The following is a 10,633-nucleotide window of genomic DNA, read 5'->3' on the forward strand; positions in this document are numbered from 1 at the left end:
GTCTTGTCATCCACAGGGCTGGCAGCTGTTAATTTCCTCTTAGGAACCGCAGGTAGGAACCTAGGGGTGCACAGCAGGATCGAGTTGTAGTTTTGGGCTCCTTCTTTACCTTAAGTTCTAGTGTAAAGGAGAAAAACTCCAGGATCAGGCATAGCAACCATGTAGCAACAGCCTTTGGGAAGGCTGGAGGAAGAGGCACCTGTGGAAATCAGTTTTCCAGGATCCCAGGGTGTCACAGGATCTAAGTCTGGGGTGACCGTAGGTTTGAGCCTTAAAAGCTTGTTGGATGAGGGCCTGTGTGGGGGAGGGGGCCATGCTCCCCTCCCCCACACAGGTTGAGAGCACTTGACCCTGAAGTGGAAGGGGAAAGAGCTTCAGAATCCTGGGCTGGCCCTGTATCTGGTTGCTCACCCATGCCACACCATCTCCTGAGGATCCAGTGTCCTCTCTAACTTCCATAGTCACCTACACACACACACACACACACACACACACACACACACACCCTACACAAATTAAAGAGTATCTGACTAAACTCTTGCAATCAGGGTCTATGGGTACAGACTACAAAGCTTCAGAGAAAGAAAAAGGTTGAGTCACTACAGAATGGTAGTTAAGCTCAGAGAAACATTTCACAGGCTGAAGAGTCAGAGGTGAGTGTAGGTTGTGGTTCTAACATCTGTGGCCCCCAGTATGGCTTGCTTGCCCCTGATTGTAGACCACCCTGGGGTTTCCTTGAGGAGGTCTGGAGTGAGACTCCCAGTTTGCATTTCTAAGAAATTCCCAGGGGAGGTTCCTAGCTGCTCCAGGGTGTTTGAGTTAAGGAAATAAAGACTATATTAGGCAAAGTCACTACACTTCTCTGTTCCTCAGCTTTCTCCCCTGTAGAATGAAGCAAATAGCATCTGCCTCCTGGGAGACTGAGGCAGCTCTGAAGGAGGAGTGGATCACTTGGCAGGGGACAAGTCGGCAATAGGTTGAATAAGAATAGCTGGAGGCAGGTGACTGAAGGAAGGCACAGAGTGCTGGGATCCTGTGTCAGGTGATGGAGCCCATGCCCTCCCTGAAGCTCAGAGAAGGTACACACAGGTGCTCTGTGATGATGTGGAAATGTCATCAGCTCGCCCTGACCAGGGTGTGGAAAGTGAGCCTCTGAGTGGGCCTGGAAGTGGTGCAAAGTTATTTGGGCCATATTTCATATGCAATCAATCACATGGTCTCACTAAGTTGCAGGAGATTCTGGGAGACACCGTCTCTGGCTGGGCCAATAGCGGCTGCACCCAGACATAGACACTGCACCATAAACAGCACCCAGTTTGTCTATGATGTCTTGAGCCCTGGACTCGTTTCTCAGTTTCTTTGGAATGAAAAACCAGCACTGGGGATGCGGCCCGATAGCATGCTTGTCAAACAGGCTCAAAGCCCTGGGTTTCACCTCAGTACTTCATAAATCATGCTCACTATCCCAGAACTAGGGAGGAAAGAAGCAAGACAGTCAGAAGTTCACGATCACTGCCCCCAACAGAGGGAACTGGAGGCCAGCCTGGCTATGAAAGACCCTGTTTCAAAAGAAAAAAACAAAAACCACGGACAAACCCATAATTGAAAGCTTAAGAATCCAGCAGTGGTGGCACATGCCTCTAATCCTAGCACTCGGGAAGCAGAGGCAGGCAGATCTGTGAGTTGGGGCCAGCCCGGTCTACAGAGCTAGTTCCAGGACAGCCAGGGCTACACAGAGAAACCCTGTCCTGGGAAAGAGAAGGAAAGCCCACATTAGGCAGAGCTCTGTGTCCCTTGGCCAGGGCTTGGAAGCAGGCTCTGCTGTTAGAGGTGGACCTTGTCCTAAACAGCAGACTTCATGGAGCAGGCCATAATGGACCCCGATGGTACCAACACTGTGCAGTACCTGATTGGTGTGACCCAAACACTTTTCTGGTTTGTTCTATGTATTTCTGAGTGAGGGAGGGGCAGCATCAGGAATCAGGAAATGAAGCATCAAGTGGGGTCTCATTAATATCCAGGGCCTCAGCATACACTAAGGGCTCACAGATAAACTGCAAACAGTTAAGAGAAACAGTACTTTGTGTCAAAATAAAAGAACCAGGATATCCACACTGGCTTTCTCCATCAGACTCCCATTTTCTAAGCCCAGAATCAGTCAGCATTTACATGAGCTTGCTGAATGTCCCTACCTTCGTGTCCACAGGTCCTGCTGCTTAGAGTGCCTTAGAGTACTCACAGGGGCCATACCTGTCTGTCCCCTTCAGGATCAAGCTCAGCGTTTATTTCCTCCAGAAGACCTTCCCTGGGTCATTTCCTTGCTTGTGAATCAGCAGACAGCAAACAGTAGCTACCACAGGGAGACCAGCCCCTCAGCCCTACCATGCCTGGAATAGAATTGGGGCTGGAAAATGCCAGCTACTATTCCATCCTGACCATCCTTCTCTCCTCTATCACCTCCTACCTCCACCCCAGCACCTCTTCCTAGGCCCTGCATAACAATTCCTGTTACAGGAAGTTCCAAGAAAACCAGGGCTACACAGAGAAACCCTGTTTATCCATCCATCCATCCATCCATCCATCCATCCATCCATCCATAGGAGGTAGAAGGGTAGAGAAAAGAAGGGAGGAGACAGAGGAAGCAGGAACTCTGAACAGAAATATTTAGAGTTAGGGATTATGAGAGGGCTTGCATAGCATGACCAGGCTCTGGATTCTGCCCTCAGCACTGGAAATGGAGGGAGGAAGACACTGAGGAGGGGAAGGGAAGAGAGGGAAGAAGGATGGGAAGACAAGAAGGAAAGCAGGCTTGAGTACTCAGGCTGCTGGCTCTGAAAGAGGAGCCCATAGAACTTCTGTCTCTAGAATTCTACGACAAGAGCTTGAATCATTGCATCAGTAGCAATCAAGAGCTCACATGACTAAACAGGCTCCAGCCGGGGGCCCTTCCGCTCCATCCTGCCTCAGGGCAACATCTGGAGTCAATTTTAATTGTTCTGATTCTAGTGCATCTGAAGCTAGAAAGTGGAGATCACTGATGCTGCTAATGTTTGACATCCCACAGGACGTGTGGCCTTGTAAGTAAGAGTTGTATCGGCTCGGCTGGGCAGTGGTGGTACATGCCTTTAATCCCAGCACTCTGAAGGCAAAGGTCGGTGGATCTCTGTGACTTCAAGAGCAGCCAGGACTCTCCACACAAAGAAACCCTATCTCAAAAACAAAACAAAACAAAAAAACCCACCACCACCACCAACAACCAAACCAAAAAACAAAGAAAAAAAAAAAACAATTGGACCAGCTCATTGTCAATAGTACAGAGTCACAGAAGTCATGCTCAGTGGGGACGAGAGCTTGCTGAGTAAGCTTGAGGACCCTAGTTCAGATCCCAGCACATACACAAAAAGCTGGGCATGTCAGGCATGACGAGAGGATTCCTGGGGCTTGCTGGCTGCCAGCCTTGCTTCAGCTTCGATGAGAGACCCCATCTTAAAGGAATAAGGTCGTATATATTAGAGCAGGATACTCAGTGTCCTCTAGCTTCCATGTATACACACACACACACACACACACACACACACACACCAGCCTTTCCTGACCCTCGTCTCTTTGGAAACAATCTCCATATGTTCCACAGGAACAGAGATGCCAGCTTCCTGGCTAGCAGGAGCAGCAGCCTGCTTAGAAGGACAGGGTTTAAGTCAACATTCATTTCTGCTGAAATGCATGTGCTACAACCTGGACTCTGTCCATACAAATACATCATTATGCAAGAGTTCTTTGTTTTAAAGTCAGCAAATGGCATTTTAGAGTATAAAGCAAAAAAGATTGTCATTATAGCTTCAATGAGCAACATGCACAAGGGGTCTTTGGATTTTAATGTCATCTAGGCACTAGCTTTTGGGTTCCCAGGACATGGTGTACTCTTGGCTGGTTGTACCAGGGGTACAGTGTGCCTTGATTCTCAGGATGCACTCTGTGTTTACACAGTCTTCTCTGTGGCCGGGCCATGTGAATGTTCACACAGAAGAATGGTGTCTCACTACTCCAGCTGCAGCCCAGAGTGCCAAGCCTGGCACAAACCAACTGTGCAGGTCACGGGAATGAACTACAGAAAAACTGGCCATCTCCAGCTAGCATATGGGACACTGAGGTGTCACGTATGGACACTGAGGAATCAGTCTGGGGAATCGGTGGCTCAGTGGTATGATTGAGACCTCAAGACAGAAAACCAAATCATGAGCAATAAAAAAAAAAAAGACTATAATCTGTCCACTTGGAAGCACAGAGATCTCAGTTCAAGTCCTAATTTTGCCATAGCTAGCTGAGCAGTGTTGGGCCAGTCACTTAAATCTTATTCTCAGTCTCTCTGTGAAATTATTCAACTCATAGAGGGAAGCAGAGCAGAGAAGGAAGGAGTGACAGAGAAAGGTGACTAGGAATGCCCTTGTGGCTCAGAGGCTCCTGTCATTGTCACACACATGCCAAATTGTTTACTTCAGCACCTGGCATGATTACTCTTATTTCTGTGAAAATCCTGTCAGATGGAGATTGGAGCCCAGGTCTTAGCTTCTTTCTCATCCCTCTGCAGCATCAAAGCTCCATTTTCCCCTCTGTTGATTCATGACAGGAGCTCATGCTACCCTCTAGGAATATACTGCCAACTCTTCGTGCAGAAAGCCCCTGCCTGGTACCTAAAGGATCAGGCAGAGCCACCTGTGGGAGTGGAGGAAGCGGAGAGAAGTGAAGATGGGGGATGGGAAGGGGCCAAGCCTTGTTTGTCACACCAGGAAATCCATGGTGAAAGATCATAAATCGTACAAGGAGGGTGTGATGCTGAGCGCAGCCTGTGAGCCCAGCACTGAGGACCCTGTGAGGCAGGAAGAGCCAGAGCTGGAGAAATGGACAGAATAGGGAACAACAGGGAAGGGAAGGCATATTATTTTGACTTATGGGGATACCTACCACGAGCACCCCAGGGAATAGCTGGAAACATGACAGTTGCATCTAGATATGGGAAGCTTTGCTGCCTGTGCACAGCTGCAAAGGTTTTTCAGAAAAGTTGGGCATTATGTGATCTGAGCGGCATGACAAGTGGCCCTGATAGGAAAGGGCTGCTGTTTTAACCATGTGCTTTAGGAAAAGTCTTTCTATTTTCCCAGTGCTGGGGATGGAACACAGAGCCTGCCTATACTGACTTCGGAAGGGCTCTGTTACTGAGCCACAACCCCAGCACTCAGAACAGTCCCCCCCCCCCCACTTTCTCCTCTCCCCTTCTCCACCTGTCTGAAGGCCAGTTACAAGGAAAACTTTGATCGAGAAGAGAAGGCAGGCTGAACTTACTGGGTTCATTTGTATATAGTAGGTGAATACTAGATCCCCAGCTGCCTTATTTATTTAGGGTTTTGGGTGGGGTTTTTTTTTGTTTGTTTGTTTGTTTCTAGTATTTTATGTGTATGAGTGCTTTGCCTGCATGTGAGTCCCTAGTACCCTTGGAGGTCAGAAGAGGGGGTCAGATCCCCTGGAACTGGAGTTAGAGTCGGTTATGAGCCACCACGTGAGTACTGGGAATTGAGTCTGGGTCCTCTGCAAGAGCAGCAAGTGCTCTTAATCACTGAGCCAATTCTCCAGCCCAGTTTTGTTTTTATTTAATTTATTGTGTGATCCTGAAGATGGAACCTAGGACCATGTAAAGGCTAGACAATACTTATCTACCACCTAGCTGTACTCCAAGATCACTGGTATTTTTAAAATCATATGTAAACAGGGGCTGGGGACATAGTTCAGTTGATGAAGTGCTCTCTGTGCAAGCATTAGGTCTTGGGTTCAAATCCTCACCACCCACATAAAAGCTGGGTGTAAGGGTTTGGTCAGCAGTAAGAGCATTTGCTGCTCTTACAGAGGACCTGGGTTTGGTTCTCTACACCCACATGGCAGCTCACAACCATCTGTAACTCCAGTTCCAGAGGATTCAACACCCTCTTCTGGCTTTTATGGGCACAAAGCAACACATGGTGCACAAATATTCATGCAGGCAAATACTTATATGCATAAGATTTTAATAAAAATAAAACTGGATGGAGCCATCTTGGCGTATAGTGGGAGCAGTGAGGATGCTGGAGAAATGCAGGGAGGACCCCTGGGGTTCACTGCCCCACCAGCCTAGCCAGTCAGGAAGCTCTAGGACAGGGGAGACCCCTGGGGTTCACTGCCCCATCAGCCTAGCCAGTCAGGGAGCTCTGGCTCACTGAGAATCCTGCTCCAAAAAAGGACAGAGAGCAACTGAGAAAGACATCTGTCTGGTGTCTTCAGGCCTTAATCTACATGTGGGCACACAAGTCATATAAACATGATACCCGTAGCACTGAGTTCTGGAACAGTTTTGGACCGCAGGCGACAGAAAGCCTCTAAGTGTGTAGCATGTCCCTGTCCCTATCCTGTTACCACCACCACCATGTCTCAATTATACAGTTTAGGGGTCTTAATTGGGTTAATTTTCTCTGCCAGTTAAAGAATTAAAAGGTAGGAGAAACCTCAAACACCACAGACAGAATCAGCAGTGGAGGAATGGTATTTGTTGGGGTGAGGAGATTCACACAGAGAGCAGACACAGAGAAGACAGAGAAGGGAAGCAGGGTGGGTACTTGGAGACCTGAAAAATCCAGTCTCTTGAGTGGTGGGTGGTTTAGAGCCTTCTGAATTTAGGTTGATTAGTTTGAAGAAAGGTAAGACAACCCATCCTGGGCTGGCCTTGAACTTGTTGAGCTGCAGGGGTCCTGCTATCGGGAGACAGAAGCCAGCTCGGCCTTTGTTTGGAGCTACCTACCAGGCTTTTGTTTCAAGGCAGGAGGGTGAGGCAGAAGCAGGCCATCTTGGGAGTACACCCAGTTTATTAGCTATGGTCTAGAGCTCTCACTAGCTGTCTGCCTGCCAAGGAGTCTGTCTAGGCTCTCACCACCACACACATGCGTACACATACACACACACACGCAGGGGGTGGGGGGAGAGACAGAGAGAGACAGACAGATTATTGGAGCCAGCCTGTAATTTGCAGGTCCAGAAGGGGATGGGTCGATTGACTCCTAGCTCTCAGATGAGGTCACAACTCTTCATTTTCCTCTTTACCTCTTGCTCTGTGGTCCACCCTACATCATCTTTCTTCAGTGGTGCCCTGGCCTCAACCCTAAATCCCTGCCCTGCCAGAAATGTTTGACCCTGCCCTTCTTCTAGTCACTTGAGAAGCCCTTGGTTTACCAGGAGTGTGTTGTCTTTGGTCATATGACCACCTCTAAACCAATCACTGGGAGCAGGCATCTGACCTGTAATGCTGCTAATCAATGACAGTCAATCTTAGGATGTAAAAGCTCTGGTGTTGTGAAACAGCTTTGACCTTAACTCCTCTAACCATGTCACTGGGTAGGAGTGAGTAGATCCTGAGAGGCACGTGCACTCTTTAAGGGCTTCTAATTGCCTGTGTTTCCTAGGCTATGGGCTAACGCTGCCGGGCATATTCTGTGTGTAGTCAGTGCAGGGCAGTAGCAGTGGCTCTGGGATGCTGAAGCCTTTGCTGCCACAGAAAGACAGCTCCAGGCACCGAGAGTGAGCCCAGGGAGGACCAGCAGCCATTGTGGTTTGTCTCTTGACCTGTAGGCCTTGCTTTGGGCATTCCAAGCATAGTCTCTTATGTCCTTGGCTGCCACAGGATCCCAGCCTAGCAAGACACAGCCTAACATACACACACACACACACACACACACGAGAGAAAGGGAGAGGGAGAGAGAGAGAGAGACAGAGAGGGAGAGAGATAGGTCCTGGCTTCCAAAGAATAGCTGTTCCCTGAGGACCCCTAAAAATCTTGGCTTTGTTGATATCCAGACATCCAGTTCCCCTCTGGAGAGATCTTGGCTTCTAGCGAATAGTTGTTCCCTGAGGACCCCTGAAGAATCTTGACTTTGCCAATATCCAGACATCTAGGTCCCCTCTGCCTGGGACTCAAGGCTTAGCCTCAAAATTTAGAAAAATGAAGATGAGTCTTGTGCCGGTGTCACGGCCTGTGCTAGAGAGCTAACCGACGGCTATGATTCCACATCCCAGGTTGATAGTATGGCAGGGAGAGAAAACGGACATAGAACTCTCTGGAGAAACTTCTCCTCAGGTGTGTCTGGCTGGAAGGGGGAAGTTGTAGGTGCCTAAGCGAGTAACTTCTGGAAATTTCTCATTTCCTGTGAACTGGGGTCTCTCTCCTTCCTTGGGTTTGGAAATCCATAATTGAGTTTGCAAGGAAGCTGGGGGTCAGAGCTGGAATCTGGAGCTGAGGTAAAGCCCATGTGCAGAGTGTCTCATGTGCAAAGTGCGGTCAGCCACCAAGCTACAACTCTGCATTGAGGCTAGATTTCCTAAGGTGTCCCTAGCAAGGCATCTTGTCATAAGGAATGTGACCTTTTATGCTATGAAAGAGAGCATTGCCACAACCAATATAATTAGCAACTTGAAAGGTGGAAAAAAAAACCAAAGCACAATAAATTATCACCTTATGATGCTTTAATATCAAAGTATGAATAGGATGCTGCCCCGTGATATAAGACCTATGCATTGTGCCTCTGCCAACCTCAGGGTCTGGCTTGTACCTCATGGCCTAACATAGCTGCCTAAACTCCACCAACCGCATCTGCATTCTAGCCAGAAGGGTACAGTGGGCATATTCTTTCCCTTTAAAAACCTTTCCCTACTGGGGCTCAGGAGAAGGCTCATAAGGTAGAGGCACCTGCCGCTAAGCCTAATGACCTGTGTTCAGTCCCTGGAACCCAGGTGGTAGGAGGAGACTCCCACTTCTGTCCCCGATCTCCATGTGCTCTTTGTGAGCTCCCCTGACCCAAATGAAACAAATGAATGTTTTAAAACACCAACAAACCAACCCCTCCCCAAAGCTGCACTCAGCCTTTCTGCTTGTTTCGTCAAGCTCCACTTGGGTGTGTAGCCTTGTGAAACTGTTTCCACAGAACTGATAAGCCTCCCCTCTGAAGAGAGAAGCTCAGAAAGTTACAAGATTAACAGGCTCCTCCCAAGCTTGTATAGACAGTGAGCAATTGCTGGGGGACTGACACTGGAGCCAGCGAGACAGGACACAAGGTAGGCGAGGAACTCAGGGTTGCCGCTCTCCTGAATCCTCAAGTGTGTGGGGTTGGCTTTAGGTGCTGCTGCTCCTGTAACCCCATGGTTCACCAAGCTGAACTTAGGTTGGGGGTGTGGGTGTCATTTCTTTGGTCTGTCATCACTACCTTACCAAGTGAATAGACAGTTGTTCACCCCTCCCCAGGAAGTCATTCAGCTCATGGTCTTGCCTAGCTGTAAAGTAGCTTGGGAAGTGGAGCACTTATTTGTTGTCTGTAGGAGCCAACAGTTTTGACAGTTGACAGGCATGGCCTCAGGCTTCCTTAAGAGCAGACTCATGACAATGTGAAACCCACAAAACTGGGTTCACTCAGTTCTGAATGTGTACCAAGTGCCTTCTGGGTACAAGGCATAGTGCCAGGCAGTCACAGCTGGTGTCAGCAGCAGTTCTCGGTTTCCAGGGTCTGGAGGGTGTTTATCTGTGGTTCTTCTCATGGTTCCATCTCAAGGCTTCTGTGAGCTAGCTGTGGAACCACAGGAAGGCCATTTCCCTACTCAGCAGCTGCCACGGCCGAGCAGTGGGGGAGGGGTGGTCAGGTAAGGGTTGGGAGATGAATGTTGGCAGATCACAGCGACAGAGCCTTGATCTGCCAGAAACGGCCGGCCGAAGTTCTGCATCTCAGCCGGGAGCCACACTTCCTGGTGCCACAGCTGAAGCTGTGGGCATGTCACCATCCTGCCCCTTGAAGCCATCAACTGGTTGAGTCTGCTGGCAGATATAAGCACCACACTGTCCTGGTCTGAAGGCTGACTAGGACAGCAGGCACTGGGACTAGGAGCTGCATGCAAACCCTAAAGAGGATCAGGTGGCTCTGGCATCTGTCCCAAGCTGGTGACTGTCCTGCCCTGAGGGTAAAAAACAAACTTGGCAGCTGACATGAGGTTTCAAACTGGGAATGGAGAAGAGAAATCAGTGTGAGGCTAGCACATGAAGGAAAGGCTAGAGAGAAACAAAACCAACAGGCACAAATTAAATAGAAAATAGCAAGGATACATTTTATCAAGGAAGGTAAAGTACAGGGTTGAGGGATTTTAATTTCTATTTTAGGAGCGTGTTCTGAGTTAGAATGTAAAAGTATGTCCTGTTTCAGTAGCTGTTAAGAAAGTGCCCAGGCCTCAGAGGAAAGAGATGGTTTAGACAAAAACTAAGCATTAGGCCAGGCATAGTGGCACACGCCTTTAATCCCAGTGCTCGGAGGCAGAGGCAGGTGGATCTCAGTTTGAGGCTAGCTTGTTCAACACAGTGAGTTCCAGGACAGCCAGGACTGCATCCATAGAGAGACACTCTCAAAACAGGCTGTAGAGATGGCAAGTGGGGCAAGGCATTTAACCACACAAGCTTGGCATCATCGGATTCTATATAGTGGAAACAGAGAATCAACTCCTGATGGGTTTCTGTTGACCTCTACACACAAACTGTGGCAAGTATGTTCCTCCTTCAGAGAGAGGGAGAGGAAGAGAGGGG

At 48.8% G+C, this 10,633-nt stretch overlaps 1 protein-coding gene across 3 annotated transcripts in view; it reads left to right on the top strand.

Moving 5' to 3' along the window:
* Eef2k (eukaryotic elongation factor 2 kinase) overlaps positions 1–10,633 on the top strand; it is a 58,205-nt gene that overhangs the window by 1,195 nt on the left and 46,377 nt on the right. Inside the window, exon 1 of one of the 3 annotated variants that reach the window (XM_028764185.1) lies at positions 3,019–3,077. The exons of 1 other annotated variant lie outside the window; for it this stretch is intronic. The gene's annotated coding sequence lies outside the window, so the exon portion shown is untranslated. Of the gene's footprint in view, positions 1–3,018; positions 3,078–9,053; positions 9,127–10,633 lie in introns of those variants that run through there. One more of the 3 variants, XM_028764184.1, reaches the window with a different exon arrangement.

Source organism: Grammomys surdaster, unplaced genomic scaffold (assembly GCF_004785775.1).
Source record: "Grammomys surdaster isolate TR1022 unplaced genomic scaffold, NIH_TR_1.0 142, whole genome shotgun sequence".
NCBI lineage: Eukaryota > Metazoa > Chordata > Mammalia > Rodentia > Muridae > Grammomys > Grammomys surdaster.